Here is a 17,283-nt window from a genome sequence, read left to right on the forward strand (position 1 = left end):
ATCAGACACTGGTTATATGTAAATGTATTTCAATTATAATTTTCAAATAGAAAGCATAGATATACAAAAGAAGGTCACAGTTTGATATTGTGCATCAGTAGAGGTTTAAAATCTTAAACAGTTGTTTTTTGAAACATGAACAACAAGTGTAGTTGTGGCACCCGAGAGGTGCGATCATCTTAAAAAAAAAAAAAACAGACAGACTGCGGCGATTGTGAGCAGGGCCTCAAAAAGTTTAATGGATTAAAATCCAATAAAAAAGAGATAAAAAGATAAGTTAAAAGGAAAAGGGTTAAAAAGAAAGATAAAAATACAGATGGTGAAGAGCAGCAGAGTCAATGGGCAAGTCTGTTAAAAGACGCGCACTTGGCGGGTATAATGGAGGGCACCGTCCACCCCAGCGCTGGATCCTCATTCCGGCACGCTGCGCGTGTGGGCCTCTCCAGCGTAGCTGGCCTTAGCGAGGTCGCCTCCAACACGCGCATCCACCCCAGCGCTGGGTCTTCGTTCCAGCATGCTGCGCATGTGGGCCTCTCCAGCGTAGCTGGCCTGCGAGGTCTCCTCCAACACGCGCCTCTCGCCAGCGTGCCTCTGCGCCTCACTCCATGACGGGCCTCTCTGCACCCCGCTCCAGCGTGCGTCTCTGCACCCCGCTCCAGTGCGCGTCCCTGCACCTCGCTCCGGCGTGCGTCTCTGCACCTCGCTCCGGTGCGCGTCCCTGCACCTCGCTCCGGCGCGTGTCTCTGCACCTCGCTCCGTCCCTGCACCTCGCTCCGGTGCGCGTCTCTCCGGTGCGCGCCTCTCCGGTGCGCGTCTCTCCGGCGTGCGTCTCGCCGGTGCGCGTCTCTCCGGTGCGCGTCCCTGCACCTCGCTCCGGCGTGCGTCCCCAAACCTCTCCCGCTGCTTCCCTCTCACCCGCTCCGTCCGGCTTCCTCCATGATCGGCCTTCCCATGTCCGGTGTCTGTCTCCCCAACCAAACAGCTGCCTTTTTAAATCAGCGTCCCAGTCAGCACGCTGCCTGGTTGATGGGGAACACCTGTGCCGTTGCTGTGGACGTGTCCAGGTGTGAGTGGCAATGTGGCCTCCAAACAAAATCCCAAAAAAACATGCAATACACAAAATTGAAACAAGCAAACAAGTTCAAAATAAAGAAAATCCAAAATTAGAAAACATGCAACTAAACAAAAAGGCCACATTACCACATCCCCCCACACTTTAACAAGGCCCGTCCCGGCCGATCCATAGTCTTATGGGAGAGCACCTTCCCATCTGATCTTAAAAAAATAAATAAAATAAAATCCGTTAAAACATTGCTCACAACCCCGCAATCCTAGAAAGCAAAACGCCAGAATCTGTGGCACCCGAGAGGTGCGATCATCTTAAAAAAAAAAAAAAAACGGACAGACTGCGGCGATTGTGAGCAGGGCCTTAAAAAGTTTAATGGATTAAAATCCAATAAAAAAGAGATAAAAAGATAAGTTAAAAGGAAAAGGGTTAAAAAGAAAGATAAAAATACGGATGGTGAAGAGCAGCAGAGTCAATGGGCAAGTCTGTTAAAAGACGCGCACTTGGCGGGTATAATGGAGGGCACCATCCACCCCAGCGCTGGATCCTCGTTCCGGCACGCTGCGCATGTGGGCCTCTCCAGCATAGCTGGCCTTAGCGAGGTCGCCTTCAACACGCGCATCCACCCCAGCGCTGGGTCCTCGTTCCGGCACGCTGCGCATGTGGGCCTCTCCAGCGTAGCTGGCCTGCGAGGTCTCCTCCAACACGCGCCTCTCGCCAGCGTGCCTCTGCGCCTCACTCCATGACGGGCCTCTCTGCACCCCGCTCCAGCGTGCGTCTCTGCACCCCGCTCCAGTGCGCGTCCCTGCACCTCGCTCCGGCGTGCGTCTCTGCACCTCGCTCCGGTGCGCGTCCCTGCACCTCGCTCCGGCGCGTGTCTCTGCACCTCGCTCCGTCCCTGCACCTCGCTCCGGTGCGCGTCTCTCCGGTGCGCGCCTCTCCGGTGCGCGTCTCTCCGGCGTGCGTCTCTCCGGTGCGCGTCTCTCCGGTGCGCGTCCCTGCACCTCGCTCCGGCGTGCGTCCCCAAACCTCTCCCGCTGCTTCCCTCTCACCCGCTCCGTCCGGCTTCCTCCATGATCGGCCTTCCCATGTCCGGTGTCTGTCTCCCCAACCAAACAGCTGCCTTTTTAAATCAGCGTCCCAGTCAGCACGCTGCCTGGTTGATGGGGAACACCTGTGCCGTTGCTGTGGGCGTGTCCAGGTGTGAGTGGCAATGTGGCCTCCAAACAAAATCCCAAAAAAACATGCAATACACAAAATTGAAACAAGCAAACAAGTTCAAAATAAAGAAAATCCAAACTTAGAAAACATGCACCTAAACAAAAAGGCCACATTACCACATCCCCCCACACTTTAACAAGGCCCGTCCCGGCCGATCCATAGTCTTATGGGAGAGCACCTTCCCATCTGATCTTAAAAAAATAAATAAAATAAAATCCGTTAAAACATTGCTCACAACCCCGCAATCCTAGAAAGCAAAACGCCAGAATCTGTGGCACCCGAGAGGTGCGATCATCTTAAAAAAAAAAAAAAACCGGACAGACTGCGGCGATTGTGAGCAGGGCCTCAAAAAGTTTAATGGATTAAAATCCAATAAAAAAGAGATAAAAAGATAAGTTAAAAGGAAAAGGGTTAAAAAGAAAGATAAAAATACGGATGGTGAAGAGCAGCAGAGTCAATGGGCAAGTCTGTTAAAAGACGCGCACTTGGCGGGTATAATGGAGGGCACCATCCACCCCAGCGCTGGATCCGCGTTCCGGCACGCTGCGCATGTGGGCCTCTCCAGCATAGCTGGCCTTAGCGAGGTCGCCTTCAACACGCGCATCCACCCCAGCGCTGGGTCCTCGTTCCGGCACGCTGCGCATGTGGGCCTCTCCAGCGTAGCTGGCCTGCGAGGTCTCCTCCAACACGCGCCTCTCCCCAGCGTGCCTCTGCGCCTCGCTCCATGACGGGCCTCTCTGCACCCCGCTCCAGCGTGCGTCTCTGCACCTCGCTCCGGTGCGCGTCCCTGCACCTCGCTCCGGTGTGCGTCTCTGCACCTCGCTCCGTCCCTGCACCTCGCTCCGGTGCGCGTCTCTCCGGTGCGCGCCTCTCCGGTGCGCGTCTCTCCGGTGCGCGTCCCTGCACCTCGCTCCGGCGTGCGTCCCCAAACCTCTCCCGCTGCTTCCCTCTCACCCGCTCCGTCCGGCTTCCTCCATGATCGGCCTTCCCATGTCCGGTGTCTGTCTCCCCAACCAAACAGCTGCCTTTTTAAATCAGCGTCCCAGTCAGCACGCTGCCTGGTTGATGGGGAACACCTGTGCCGTTGCTGTGGGCGTGTCCAGGTGTGAGTGTCAATGTGGCCTCCAAACAAAATCCCCAAAAAACATGCAATACACAAAATTGAAACAAGCAAACAAGTTCAAAAATAAAGAAAATCCAAAATTAGAAAACATGCAACTAAACAAAAAGGCCACATTACCACATAGTGAGTTGGAGAGGTCAATATGATTTATACCAATTGCTTATACTGTACAGTATCTAAAGCGACTCACAAAGTAGACACAAAGTAACAGTTATCATCAATATCTCAATAGGTTAGAGGACAATCCCTAGTCAGAATCAGTGGTGACAGCAAAGAGATTGAAAGAGTAATAGAGGGGGTTCGAAGGTATGGGTAAGAGTTAGCATAAGAGATGCTCTATCCGAATCAATCTTATCTAAACGTTGCTTTTTCTGAAGCAATCTAATCTAAACATTGCTTATTTCTATGCAAGGGAAATTTTTATTTTTTGCGACTTGTTGAATTACATAGCTCAAGTTGAGTAGAACGTACAGAGTTTGTAAAGATATAGAGAAAGCAGAAGCTCTCAGCTTTCAAATGAGCATGTGGGATTTGTATTATTTCACTGACCAATGGCATTTCGGTATGCAATACATCTGTTCACAAGCTTTAAAAATGTGGGAGGTAAGGGGTTAAATGCCCCTGGTTATGTCTCCCAGGGGCATCAAAATACACTTATGATAGCCACGAAATCGAGGCAAGCAACGTTGTCTTAAAGATGAGATTTCAACACTTTACACTCATCTCATTGGATGTTTAGATTGCTAACTGCACACTGAATATAGTGACTTAATAGCAGGCAGTAGGTCTTCCTGGAACTGAATACGGCACTAAAGCCTTTACAGGTACACGGTACCAGATTGTTCCACCTTACCTTAACCCCTGGTTTTAACCCCTGACAAAAGCGAGGCTGCTGTACACAGGCACCATCAGACCCTCTGACCAGCATCAGTAGGCATGAGGTGTCTTTCCAAAGGACTCAAAAAAATTGAAAGCCTTACTGATGACCCTTTGGTTACAGGGCAAACTCCTGCATCCAGCGCCACTGTCTCCACGTGAGGACGGTGGAAGATAAGTTCTGTTTTTCAGAGGCTGTATGAAAAAACCAAGGTTCAGATTTGGCAACTGGTGTTGAACTCCTTGTCTGTAATTTCAGATAGGCTGAGGTGTTCAAAGGGTTAAAAAAAAGCAATTAAGCTGTGGCACATGTTTATGCAACAGGAGAAGCCTTAAAAAAGCTTTTTTATTGACGTTTTTTGGATCCTGATTTTCTAAGCAATGGCTATTATATCCAGATCATTGCATTAATCCATAGAATGTACATAATGCCTGTCTATATCTTTTCTTAAAATAAAACTGTGGTTTAAAATCACATTTATTTATCTCCAGTCCAGGAGGCCTCATTTCCTACACTTTGTGATGTGTCTCTGGTTCAGCACAGCATAGCCATTTGATTCAGGTGTAAGGCATCTAAAATATGCTGGACAATGGCCCACAAGAATATGAGTTTTACACCACTGATTGAGGAGTAAGTAATATGGCAAACTACATGTCAACTATTAACACAACTCAGCTGAATGTTGCCATGACAATGTCTGCTGAACATCCACTGGTGGAAATTCCTTAGTTTTGGTGAATGTCTTATTAGAAATGAATATTACTGATCAAGGATTAACATATTTTTTTTTTTTTGCATCACACTTAATTATATGACACCCAATTCCTTTCCTAATTGTTGTTTGATCCCCCCTAAAAACTGAAGCAGAGCAATTTTTTCACGTGTTTTGGATAAATGGAAAATTCCCTGCTCTTGTTGCATACTGTATATCAATTCAAGTGTATATGTAAATTAAAGTTTGTTAAATTTTGATCTGTTTAATTTTGTTTGTACAAAAGATGCTGGACAAAAGTTTTTTTTTTTTTCTCAATGAGCACCTAATGTAATACAGCTTAAAAAAAAAACCAAAAAACATGTCCTTAGTTTCTAGCCTTACTCACTAGTATCACCAGTAAAACCACTGCATGACTGGACTCTGTTTGTGTTCTTCATACATAAAGTGATTCAACAGGCTTGAGTTTAACTCGAGCAACAAGAGTCACAGTCAACAGCGTATGTGTGGGGGGCGGTCGTGGATCTGTGCATGTGTTTGTATGTGTGTATCTGCGTGCAAGTGGTTTCAGCTATTAAAGATTCACCGGCTCACTCAGCTGCTGCTCCTGTTAGGCTCCCAATCTGGGTCACGTCTCCCTGCTCTGCTTCCCTGAGCTACCTCTATCCCTCCATCCTTTTCTTGCATCTCCCTCTCTGTCTCTGCTTTCCATTTCTCTGTTACCCTGTGTTTCATTTTATACTCTTTTTTTCTCCAGTTATCATTCCTTTTCTGCTTTCATCCGTTTCTCTTCCTCTCTTCAACTCTCTAAAGGGAGTATTTGCTTAACTACAGTGCTCCAAGCCAGGCCCATGCTCTCTTCCAGTCTCCAAGTCAAATAAAGGCAGCCATAAATTTTTGAAAGAGGTTCTGAATATTTTTTTGTACTGTTTTCAGCGATTATGTGTGTGCATGTAGGAGTGGTTTAGACATTTTAGAATTGTCATTAGCACTTCATAACTGAAAGGGTGTTGCATTCAGATTTCTGAGTTGCATCAGCATTAGCTGTTTCATTTATGCCTCAGCAGCAGCTTATCAGCTACAGCAACAACTGGTGAAATTCAACTTGCAGGCTGCATTATGTGGCCGCTTTACACTCACTATTACTCCTGTGCATGCCCACACTGTTTACAGAAACCACTGCCAACTCCTACACTTAGCACTGCTGAAAGCGTTCTATAATGACTTATTTGACTCTTCTTTGAACCTGTATTTCGTTTATATAGCATTGTGACTGTGTAATATTTTACCCCTAGATTTTTATGGTTGGATCCTACACTTTTCGATGTAAGATGGCTAAATGTGAATCTCCTAACATTTACATCTTATATATAGAAGCAAGTATTACATTTGCAGCACAATTATCTTTAAAGAAAGTTAAAACAGTGGCAGTTTAAAGTTTCTGCAGCCTCTTGCTTCAATTAGGCAGATAGATTTGTGGGCATTACATCCATCCATCTTCTCCCGCTTTATCCATCAGGGTCACAGTGGGACTGGTGGCTATCACTAGTAGTCTATGGGCGAAAAACGAGGCACACCCTGGACAGGTCAGCAGTAGAAATAACGCTTAGACCACCTGCTAATCCAAGGTGGTCTCCCATTCATCCACTAACCAAGCCTGATCTCATTTAGTTTTTGTAATCAAACGAGAACAGGCTTGCAAAGAGAAGTATTAAAAAAAGTATGGTTAGAGCTACCACAAATTAGATGGCATTGCCTTAACTGTTTATGTGTTGCCACAAGGACCAATTCAAACCTTCACAAGGGTAGTGGTAACCTTCTCTTTGTGAATAGGTGTGGTGTCTGTGTTAAATACTATTGCAGTTACTGCTCATGTTGCAAAATCAAAAGCTTAAAAACTAGGGTGCAAAAGCGTAATGCTCTTTCTTTGAATGTCAGTATTTTGAAAATGCTCAAGTAATGGAGCCTTAAAAACGTAATCGCAACTGAGGTTATAAGTGCTAAGAAAGCCATTTAAAATCTCTGATCAAAATTGATCAAATGGTAAACCTGGAAATGCACCGATCAGGATTTTGACAGTTAATCACTGATGACAAAAATCAGTATTTGCTGATTGCCAATAGGCGATAACAGCAAATTTTTCAACTGTTTTCTCATGTACATTGACATTGTGTTATTAGGTCTCAAAATTATAGGAGATGAGACAGTTTCATGACTGTTTTAGTGAAGGAGGCTGCAGAGATAAGCTTTTTTTCAATCAAAACAAACAATAGAGAAAATAATTTTGACAAAGGATGATGTGGGAATTCTCTTAAGGAGTTTGTAGGGCGCTATTACAAAAGCTTTTTTTAATCTAGCTCTAGGACTGTTTCATGGCTCTACCTCTGTTTGCCTTGCAGGCTCCTGTGATCCACCGCTGTCATTGTTCAACATCCAACAGGTAGACACTAAAGCCTAGTCTCGGCTAGCTTTGGCCCTTCCCTGCTCACTCTCCCAGGCAGGCTTCTGCTTGCCTGCTCTTGGCCAGCAGTTGCCTCTCCCGTACCTTCCGCATTCTGTTTTCCAAATACTTATTTGATCTTTCACTGGGCTCCTTCAACTCTCTGCTCTTAGCCCTTATGGTCTAGCTGTGATCAACTGTAACCTATCCCCTCCCTTGCACTTTCTGCCCAGAGGACTTCAACAAATCTACTGCTTTGGTTCCTTAGCTCTAAAAGCGGGTATGGCTGGCCACCTATTAAAGTGCTCTCTTTGTCATTGATTCCCCACTGCTTCTGTCTGAGCTCAGAATGCTATCTCCTCTAACCTCTGTTGAGGTGATTTGTCCCCCTGTTTTGGGCACTCTGACTAAAGCAAATGTTGTGTGTTTTTACCAGAAGATTATGAATATAGTAAATAACTAGAACTGGAACTTATAGTTAATTACTAGGTCATTCAAATCCACGGTAAAAATAATTAATTATTATCAGTTGAAAGATTACAACTCTAATTTGCTTACTGACCAGGTTTTTTAGCCTCTTACTAAAAAGATTGGACCCCTGAATCCCGCTGTTAAAAATTCAGTTGTCTTTCACCAATTTAGTCATTTAGGCTATGGCTCGTAGCAATATTATTAAACACCTATCAACTAAATGTGTTTCTGTTCACTCGGAAGCTACTGATGAAGAGTGAATCCAGCCAGAGTGATAAATCGTTCACTGAGTAAAATAAAATACAAAACACTGCGGGTTAAGTTACAATGGTACCTTTATTGGCTACAATCACACAGTATTATATCTAATAACTAACCAAAATAAAGAAATAAAAGGGAAATAGGGATTTAAAACTCAGTTCAAAGTCTGAGGGATGTTCAAAGTTTAAGGCTTAATGCATTTGAAAGTGTGCTAACCACCTCCCGCCACAAAGAAAATGCAAAGAAACATGAACAATCTGGGATTCACATGGAAAATATTATGATATTTTGTACTTTTTCTAGGCACTTGTTATTTCCATAGTTTCCCTTATACACATGCTCAGAAAATAAATACTTTTTATATATTGAAAAATATATAAATAGCTTCTCCATTATTAAACTGATGCTTATTTTCTGTGAAACAATAATGGACCAGGACCAAAACACAGATTTGTATTCACAAAGCCTCAGAAGAGCAACATTTATGTACAAAAGGTACATCTGTTTGTGGAATTAATATTTTTTTAAAGTGTTTTTATAATGTTTTTTGTTGTTTGCATTCATATGAATATATTGGTGTTATAACTTAGTATATGTTTGATTGGTTTTTGGTATATGTCTATTTTGAATTTATAGCCCCCCCTGGAGAAAACTCCACCAGCCGCCATTGCTATGTAGTGAGTATTAGCATTCAGTTAAACTCTTAAAACCATCAGCAGGTGAATCAGAAAGCTTATTTCAAATAAAACACCAACACGACTACCTATTCTACCTTGTTCACCCAAGCAGAATACTTATTAAGCATCAGATGGAAAAGAGGGGGAAGGATGATGTTACTGTTTTGGTTCAGTGGAGTGAAGGCCTTCGGTCTGGTTTTCTGCAGGCCCCGTCTTCAGTCCAACAGCAGCTCAGAGAGATTTGGATCAATCAAATGCAATAATAAGAGGCGATTTTGCAAGGGGGTTAATTTTATAACTCACGGTGGCACGGGACGTCTCCCTTTTACGTATCTACGGTGGGTAGCTTGAAGCAGCAGCCTTTAGCAGCCCCTCCTCAGTGCTACTCCGTCTCTCCGTCTCAGGCAGTCACGGGTCTGGCGGCCTGTATAGGCTCCTTCTGCTAACAGTGTTTGGGTCCCCATTGTTCTGCGGTTAGGTTCAGGTTAGCAGAGCTGGATTAGTTCTTCTCTGTCTCTGCTGCAGCAGGCTTCAGGGAACACTGCGTTGAAATCCATTTGATTTGCAGGAAGAATAAAAACACTGCGTTTAGCACCTTCTGAATCACAGGAAAAAGGCAGTCTGACTCTGTCCAATGAGCGCAGACTTCTCAAGAGGGATTTGGTCACTACTTAGCATAGCCTTCAGCGAAATGCTTTAGTATCTAGCCTTTGGCAGTCGAGGACCACCGGCAAATTGGACGCTGAACAGGAAGTTACCTTTTAAAACCTCAGCCAGAGGGATGTGTCTTCAGAGGGGAGTAGTTCCGGTTACGTCAGCGACACTTAATAGACATAAACAAATACATGTCACTTTCAGACCTTGAATATTCATTGGGAGTGATCCCACTAGCTTACTGGAAAACACATATTGAGCATTTCTAAGAATATTTTGGCATCTCAATATTTTACAGCTGATGACAAAACTTATTGAATTTAAAATTTTTCATTATTTGCCAAACTTATTATTTTGTCTTCTACTTCTGATTCTTTATCTGTTTTTTTTTTCTTTTGCAGTATAAGGTTAAACCTAAAACAAGGTTAATATCCATTAGCAATAATTTCAAACCTTCTTGTTTTCAATCTAAGAGTCTTCATCAGGATTATATTAGAGATTGTGGTTGTAGCCCACATCACGTTCTCCCATATAATAAGGACATTTAAAGTGAAAGATATGGAGATATGTTGGAGACACCTCAAAAGGAACATTGCATGTTGCAATTTATTTTTTTATCTCTTTGTGCTCTGCTTAAACAACCTGTTATTTTCTGGCAATGGGCTAGAAATATAAGCATTTATGCATCTTTGAACTGCTGAATCATCATCTGGAGGTGAAATATGTAGCGTTTAGGCAAACGATGATGCACATATATTCATGTGTTGAAAACATTTCGTTTTGCTTTCGTTACAAATGCAAATATGCATGTGCTACCTTCTGCTTTTCTGCACATTCGCACAGTTTATCAGCCTGCTTTTAGCTGCATATTGCTACTTGTATTACTGTATATGTGGCTATTTTTAATGTTGGAGACGGTGGATGCAGTGTTTTGTAATGCATCCTATTCTGAAAAGAGATATTTAAGCTGTTCTACTTCTCAGCTATTTTAGATCATCTGCTTATATATTTTCTAAAAGCTTATTGGCTTAACAGTATCTCTGCCTAGTGATCAAAATGATGAACAAAGCCGGTGATACTGAATGATTTTATCCCAGCTCAACATTTCCCTTCATTCCACACCACAACCTACCACAGTTGTGAACAGCGCTTGTCTCTTTGCTGATGTTTCTGATGACAGCTGACATTTCTACAAATAGCCTAGGAAGCAGTGAGAACATTCACAATCCTGTCCTCTACGGCTTTGCTCTCAACATCCTGCATCATATCTGGAGTGGGTGTTTGGAAGATATTGCTACACTGATATAGATATTTTACCGCTTACTCTCTGGCAGCATATAGAAAAGCTACAACTACAACAGTAACTATGTCCTTTTTTTTCTTTTTGCGGATTATCTCTTATACTGTCAAAATAATGTTGAGATATTCTTTATAATGATAAGATATTTTAGATATTGTTTCATATAAATTTTCTTAGCTGGAACCATACTCAAGTTTTATTTATATTTTTGGTAATAGACAGTACAATTCCTGTAAAGAAGTAAAGTCCACACACAGTTATTGGCCCTTATGATAAGGATAATTAAAGTAGTAGCGAAGCCATATTTGAATTTCAAATCATTCTGGCTTAAACATGTATATAAATGTGTTCTTTATCAGACCCTATTGTCCCAAAAGTTTGAAAATTTCTATTTAAAAAAAAAAAATCCTGCCTTATAATCTGTGGGGGGTTTTTCCGTTATTTTATGCAGGCCAGTTAGTTATACCTGAGCTTGAACACCTAAATTCAGCCAATCATATATCAACGGTCATGTGTCAATCAAATTTTTTCGGTCATAGCATTTTGATTCATATGTCGCAGCTAATATACGCAACTGTTGAAATCAGAATCATATACTTTACCATTGAGTTACGTCCCAGTCTCCCAGGGATGGACGTCTGTGTCTTCAGCAGGCGTAGAGCTAACAGAACTGGCAGCGTTGCGAGGCAAGGGCTCAAACATGTACGGCTCTAAGCCTTGTCCACCAAACAAAGCTTCTCCTCTTTCACAACATCTTTGTCCCCACTTTCCTCCCAAAAATAAAAAAATTGATGACATACAGTACAGTAGGACACTCATCCACGACCTACGACATAAAACTCTCCTCCTCTTGCATGTTTTCCCTGTCCATAGCATTCCTTGACAGTTTCGTTGCTAAGTGCTACTTGGTCCCAATGTAATTTCCCATTGGGAACCTACTAGCACTAAGTTGCCAACTGGTTAGCAAGATGCTTCCGACAAACCAGCCACAACCAAAAAGCTTGTAAACTCTCTGCCACAACAAATCCGCCCCCTTGATAATCGACCAATTGCATTCACTTTATTCACTAAAGTCGGGCACCACTCGAGAGAATTCGGAACTGCAACTGTTGGAACAGCCGCTTCCCTACGACTTTAAAAACCCTTCAAATACATTCCTCTTCATATTGTAGCACCATAGTGTTAAAATAAAGTACTGAGAAAAATCTAACCTGGTACATAATGCTCTGCAGTAATACAGAAGGTGCTCATCATTTACTGTAGAGGCTGTTACTCCTTGATACATTAGCTTTAGGTTCAAGTGTCAGCCTCATGGCCTGTTTCTCCTCCTCTGTCACTGTCCATATACTGTCTGGAAACACTAAATAAATGCCTCTGGTGGCACAAAATGTATGCAACACAGAAATATTTTCAAAGGAGTAAAAAAATGCTTAAGAAATCAATTTTTTTCACAAAATGATCTCTGTGAATTAGTAATCATTTACTTTCTATATCTGGGGAAATAAATATGACATGGTAGAAAGGCTCATATCTTAGAAGAATTGCCATACCATTGGTACAGGTAGTGTTATTCTGAATAAATGACAACAATGAAGTGATTAGTCAGCTGAACATTTTCTTATAACAGTCAGAAAAAGGATTAAACATTTTTTTTAAAACTGTAAGAAAATGGATAGCATAATGAGGAATATTGGTGATTTTAGGTCAGCTACCTTTCATAACAATATTCATGATAAGACATTCTCACAAAATTATTTCACTTACTATTTTTTCTAATGTTATGTATTACATTGGTCATGATACAAATATTGACCTTGACTGTCATACACCTTTTGCTGCCACTTTAAAGCTACAGTGTGTAACTTTTAGCGACATCTAGCGGTCAGACTGCAGACTGCAGCAACATGAACATCTCCCCCCCACCGCTTCTCCCCCCCAACAGTACGGCGAGCGTTACGGGACAAAATGTCTTCCACGACGTCCGCATCACCTACCTTCTCAAGTGATGAGGTTTGTTTACATAGATAATTTTACAGATAGTATTTCATTAGTCTGTGTAGGGTATAGATTTCATGTAGACTTAAGATAATAAATATACCCGTTATTTTTTCTACATCGTTGTGACGTTTTGGCGATCTCGCAATCGCTAGTTTGTTGGCTCTGCGCTGCCGTAGCGCAAAGATGTCTGCCTCCATGGCTGCGAGACCCGCTCCTATGTAATTATAAATAACGAATTCTAAGGCAACGCAAATATTAAGGTTAAGAGGCCGAGCTAGTAGATGATGATAAATAACATAGTTATGTATAATATAATACATTTCTGACTGTATATCCCTGTAATTATTACACACTGTAGCTTTAAGTAAAAGAAAAAAATATTTTTTTTATATCAACACTGCTGAACAGTGTGAATAACTTTTTTTTTAAAACATAATGCGTTCTGTGTAATGAATTTGATTTTATACATCAGTCCCCTTAGCTATATTACCTGTATTTTAAAATTTTTCCTGCTGTTTGTATGATAATAATAACATCGAGTTCTATTGTTTCTTCAGTGACTGAATAACACATGTAAAAAAAAAAAAATTAAATTATGTCCCTGTATTAGGAACTGGCTTTCCATAACCTGCCTGCAGTTTAACTCTAGCAAGACTGAAACCTTGATCCTTGTTACTGAACAGAGAGTTCCTTGGATTAAACCACACTTGGAAATTCTGAGCTTCTCTTCCTAGCCTCAGAAGTCTTTTTGTTCAATTTTACCAATCAATGTCAATGGATATTTAGGACTCTTGGTAGAAAGTTATCATTTGATAAACATTTCTAGAATTCATCTAAAGGTGATCCGGAGATTATAATTCATGCTGTTATTTCCTCTCCTCTATTTTATTGTTATTCTGTATTTACCTGTTTTAACAAATCTTTTGCCACTACTGGAGTTGGTCCAGAATGCTTAGGTGTTAACAGGAACACCTAAGCAACAGTTTTATCATCTCTACATGTCTCAACCTGTCAAATTTTGAATAAATTTTAGTCATGACTACGCTTTTATGGTAACCCCCCCCACCCCCCACCCCCCCACACACACACACCCCAAATCCATCAACTGAATGTAAGTCCCTTATTCTTAAGGCTGCAGTATTCAGTCCTCCTGAATGCCCCCAAGACTTGAAATCTCAGGGCAACCTGTCCTTTCAGGTAGAAACCCCCACTATTTGTATCGCCCTGCCCCTGTCTCTCTGTTTTGTTGAATCTCTTACTTGACTCCTTTAATAAAAAGCTTAAGACACTTTTATCAAGATAAGCTTTTACTCAAGCATTCTGCTTATTGTTGTATGACCTGCTCCTACTGTCTTTGTTTTATATTTAGCTTTTATTGGTGTTATTATTTTATTTACAGTCTGTAAAACACTTTGTAATATTTTCTGTGAAAGTATTACAAAGTTATAGCCTATATGTAGGCTATTGTTGGGTGGATGAATTTACAAATGGATAACTTTAAGCCTTCACTTTAAATGACAACGAGGATTGGACTTGGAAGTTAGATTTCTGACCCATGTCCATAGCAAAGTAAAAACCCCAAGCTAACGCAGAAAAACAAATAGCTTTCATTTGAAAAAAAAACTTTTCTTTCTGAGGCCTTGTTCTGTTCTACAACAAAGATCTGATCGACTGATTAATCAAGGCATGAAATTAAAATCAAATCTCTATGTGTAAAGTATCAGACTTATTCCATTTAATTCAGGGGGATTTAAATGTTGGCTCAATTTTACTCTGAATGGTTTTAGGTTTCAGTTGCTTTTTCTTTCCATTTCACTTTGCAGACCTACCGAATCAGCCAAACACTCAGAAATCTATTTTTAACTCTACACAATTTCAAAAAGGAAACCAGTCTTAGTAACAAGACAAGCAAGAAAAATCCTGACAAGATAAGGCACAGGGAATAACATGAAATCACAAGTCTAAAATGTTAATGCAAAAGATAACTTAAAAATAGCAAAAGACATTTCTTCTCTATATGGTATTCAGAGTGAAATTTGAACAGAGATAGTGTAAACAGTTTAATATCTCAGATATTCAACCCCATTGATGAGGTTTTTATTCACCAAATGGACAACTACTCCACACAAAACAGCACTTTATTTTTTTTTATTTTATTTTGCCTCTTCAGCACTTGCTTGTTCCCACAAGTGTGTATGGACATATCCACACACACACTTTTACTGATCCATACACACACACTGTTCATTCGACTTGCCCGGAAAGAAAGAGTAAAATCCTCTCAAGTAGGTCCCCGGACATGAATCTAGAGACAGTAGGGAGCGTGCAGAGCAATCAAGTGATAAAGCTTATTATCTGAGAAGAGCTATATTCTAAGACTTATTATCTACTAGGAGTTAAATGACTTTCAGGTCCTCAAAGGCCCGATGGCCTGGTTTGACTCGGCAGGAAAGGAAAAAGAAGAGGTGGTTGGACAAGAGGGAAAAAAAATTATGTGAGAGAAGAGAAAGAAAAGGTGAAAGATAAGAGGAAAAAAATATGAGGAGAGGAGATGCTTGAAGACAGAACTGAGAGAGAAGAAGGTGATTCATGGGTGTAGGCAGTCGTTGTTCTGACTTTGTGCAGCTACTGTGAAACCAATAATCTGTTGAGGGTTGGCAAATACACTGCTCTTCATAACGCTGCCAGAGGCTGCATTCTTTCTTTGTTGAAGCTGCACAGGTAGCTTAGTATAGACACTGTACATAGTTTATTGCAGTAGATACACAGATGTTGGCAAAGCAAAAATAGATTTTGAGAGTGAATGCATTTGGGGGAATGCTTGACTGCAGCTTCACTTAAGGCTGAGTTGCACTCTGCAGGAAATGAGAACATTTTCCAGAGGACGACATATTGTTTCTTCAGTTTCATTTTTGTGCACAATAAGTATTCACCAAAAAAAACTTCTATTCACATGTGTCTATACCCAAATTATTGATGATGCTTTGTATAGCCTGGTTAATACTCTCAATACCAGTTTATTGAGGCGTGCATAACTGATATATTATTTTTTTTTCTTTTTTTTTTTTCTCCTGCAAAACCTTTAATTCACTCAAAATTCGAATGACAGTTGGATAGAAGCATATGATTTGAGTGTTAATCTTGATGGGGCACTGTAAACAAAAAACATATTTATCAAAATTCATTCTTGTGTTAGTCATTTTTTTTTACTTTATATTTTAGATTTTAGTCAACTGAATTAACAATTAAAACTGCTAATACAATAATAATTGCAGTATAGGCACGATCAGTTCCTTAATGCATGTGTCATAGAGGTGCATCATAAATAAAATAAATTTTTTCATAACTTCGATCCATCCATCCCTTTTCTGTCATGCTTATCCCTGCTGGGGTCAATGGGCGAGAGGCGGGGTACAGCCTGGACAGATTGCCAGTCTATCACAATGTAAAACAGAGACAAACAACCATTCACACACACACTCACACCTAAGGAGAATTTAAACAGGTAAGTTTTAGGACTGTGGGAGGAATACACAATATCCGGAGAGAACCCATACATGCACAGGAAGAACATGGAAACTCCATGCTAAAGACTCCGGGTCGGAAATTGAACCCGGAACTCTCTTGCTGCAAAGCAGGAGTGCTACCCACTGGGCCACTGTGCGGCCCTAATAACAGAACTTGTTATATACAATTCCCTTAAAGGAAAATTCCGGTTTTTAACACTTTTAGCCCCTTTTCTGTAGTGTCCAGGATGAAATCGAATGATCGACACCAAAATTTTGACGATTGGTCCTGTCTCGGCTATTTGGCTCATGCAGAATCCCCCCCTGGCTGCTTCAGAATGGCTTGCATAGAGCATGTCAGATAATGTCCTTAAAACAACCTTAAACGTTCTTTTTTTAAAATATGCTACTCACCGGGTCGTCAGCGCTGTTCAATGACGTTCCAAAAAAAGTTTTGTGAAGAAAAACCGTTCCTGTCTCGTTTTATTTAGCATTTTGTAAATCCCAGAACTATTTTTTCCAATACATCACAACCGCTCATAAACTTCCGCTTCCCGTTCGAATCTGAAGCGTTGCACACTCCAGACCACTAGTTGGCGACAATGTCTCTATATACTCCTCCTCAGTATATTCCGGTTCAAAACGGTATCCTCTACCGTCAAACTCAAAGTCCAATATGTCCTCCTCAAGAATCCACCTTTCGTATTCCATTTTCAGAGTTTTTTAAAGTGTTTAACAGAGACGTTAGCACCTCGACGTCGGAGTACACAGAGTGAAGCAGAAACACTTGGGCCTTGCGAAAAGACTACAACTAAGCGTAAACAGGCCCCCTTTCCGTTTCCGGTGTCGGAGGGATATTGACTATTCCAACAGAACTCAATGGGATTTACAAAATGCTAAATTAAACACTACAGGAATGTTTTTTCTTTACGAAACTTTTTTTGGAACGTCAATGAACAGCGCTGACGACTCGGTGA

The 17,283-nt window shown here is 41.5% G+C and overlaps 1 non-coding gene across 1 annotated transcript; it reads right to left on the reverse strand.

The window, feature by feature from the left end:
- Positions 1–6,713: 6,713 nt before the first annotated feature.
- LOC119776990 lies at positions 6,714–6,832 on the reverse strand. Its single transcript, XR_005279856.1, has one exon. It is a non-coding gene; the product is annotated as a U6atac minor spliceosomal RNA (small nuclear RNA).
- Positions 6,833–17,283: the final 10,451 nt, after the last annotated feature.

Source organism: Cyprinodon tularosa, unplaced genomic scaffold, assembly GCF_016077235.1.
Source record: "Cyprinodon tularosa strain WSP-4 unplaced genomic scaffold, ASM1607723v1 ctg974, whole genome shotgun sequence".
NCBI classification, from domain to species: Eukaryota; Metazoa; Chordata; class Actinopteri; order Cyprinodontiformes; family Cyprinodontidae; genus Cyprinodon; species Cyprinodon tularosa.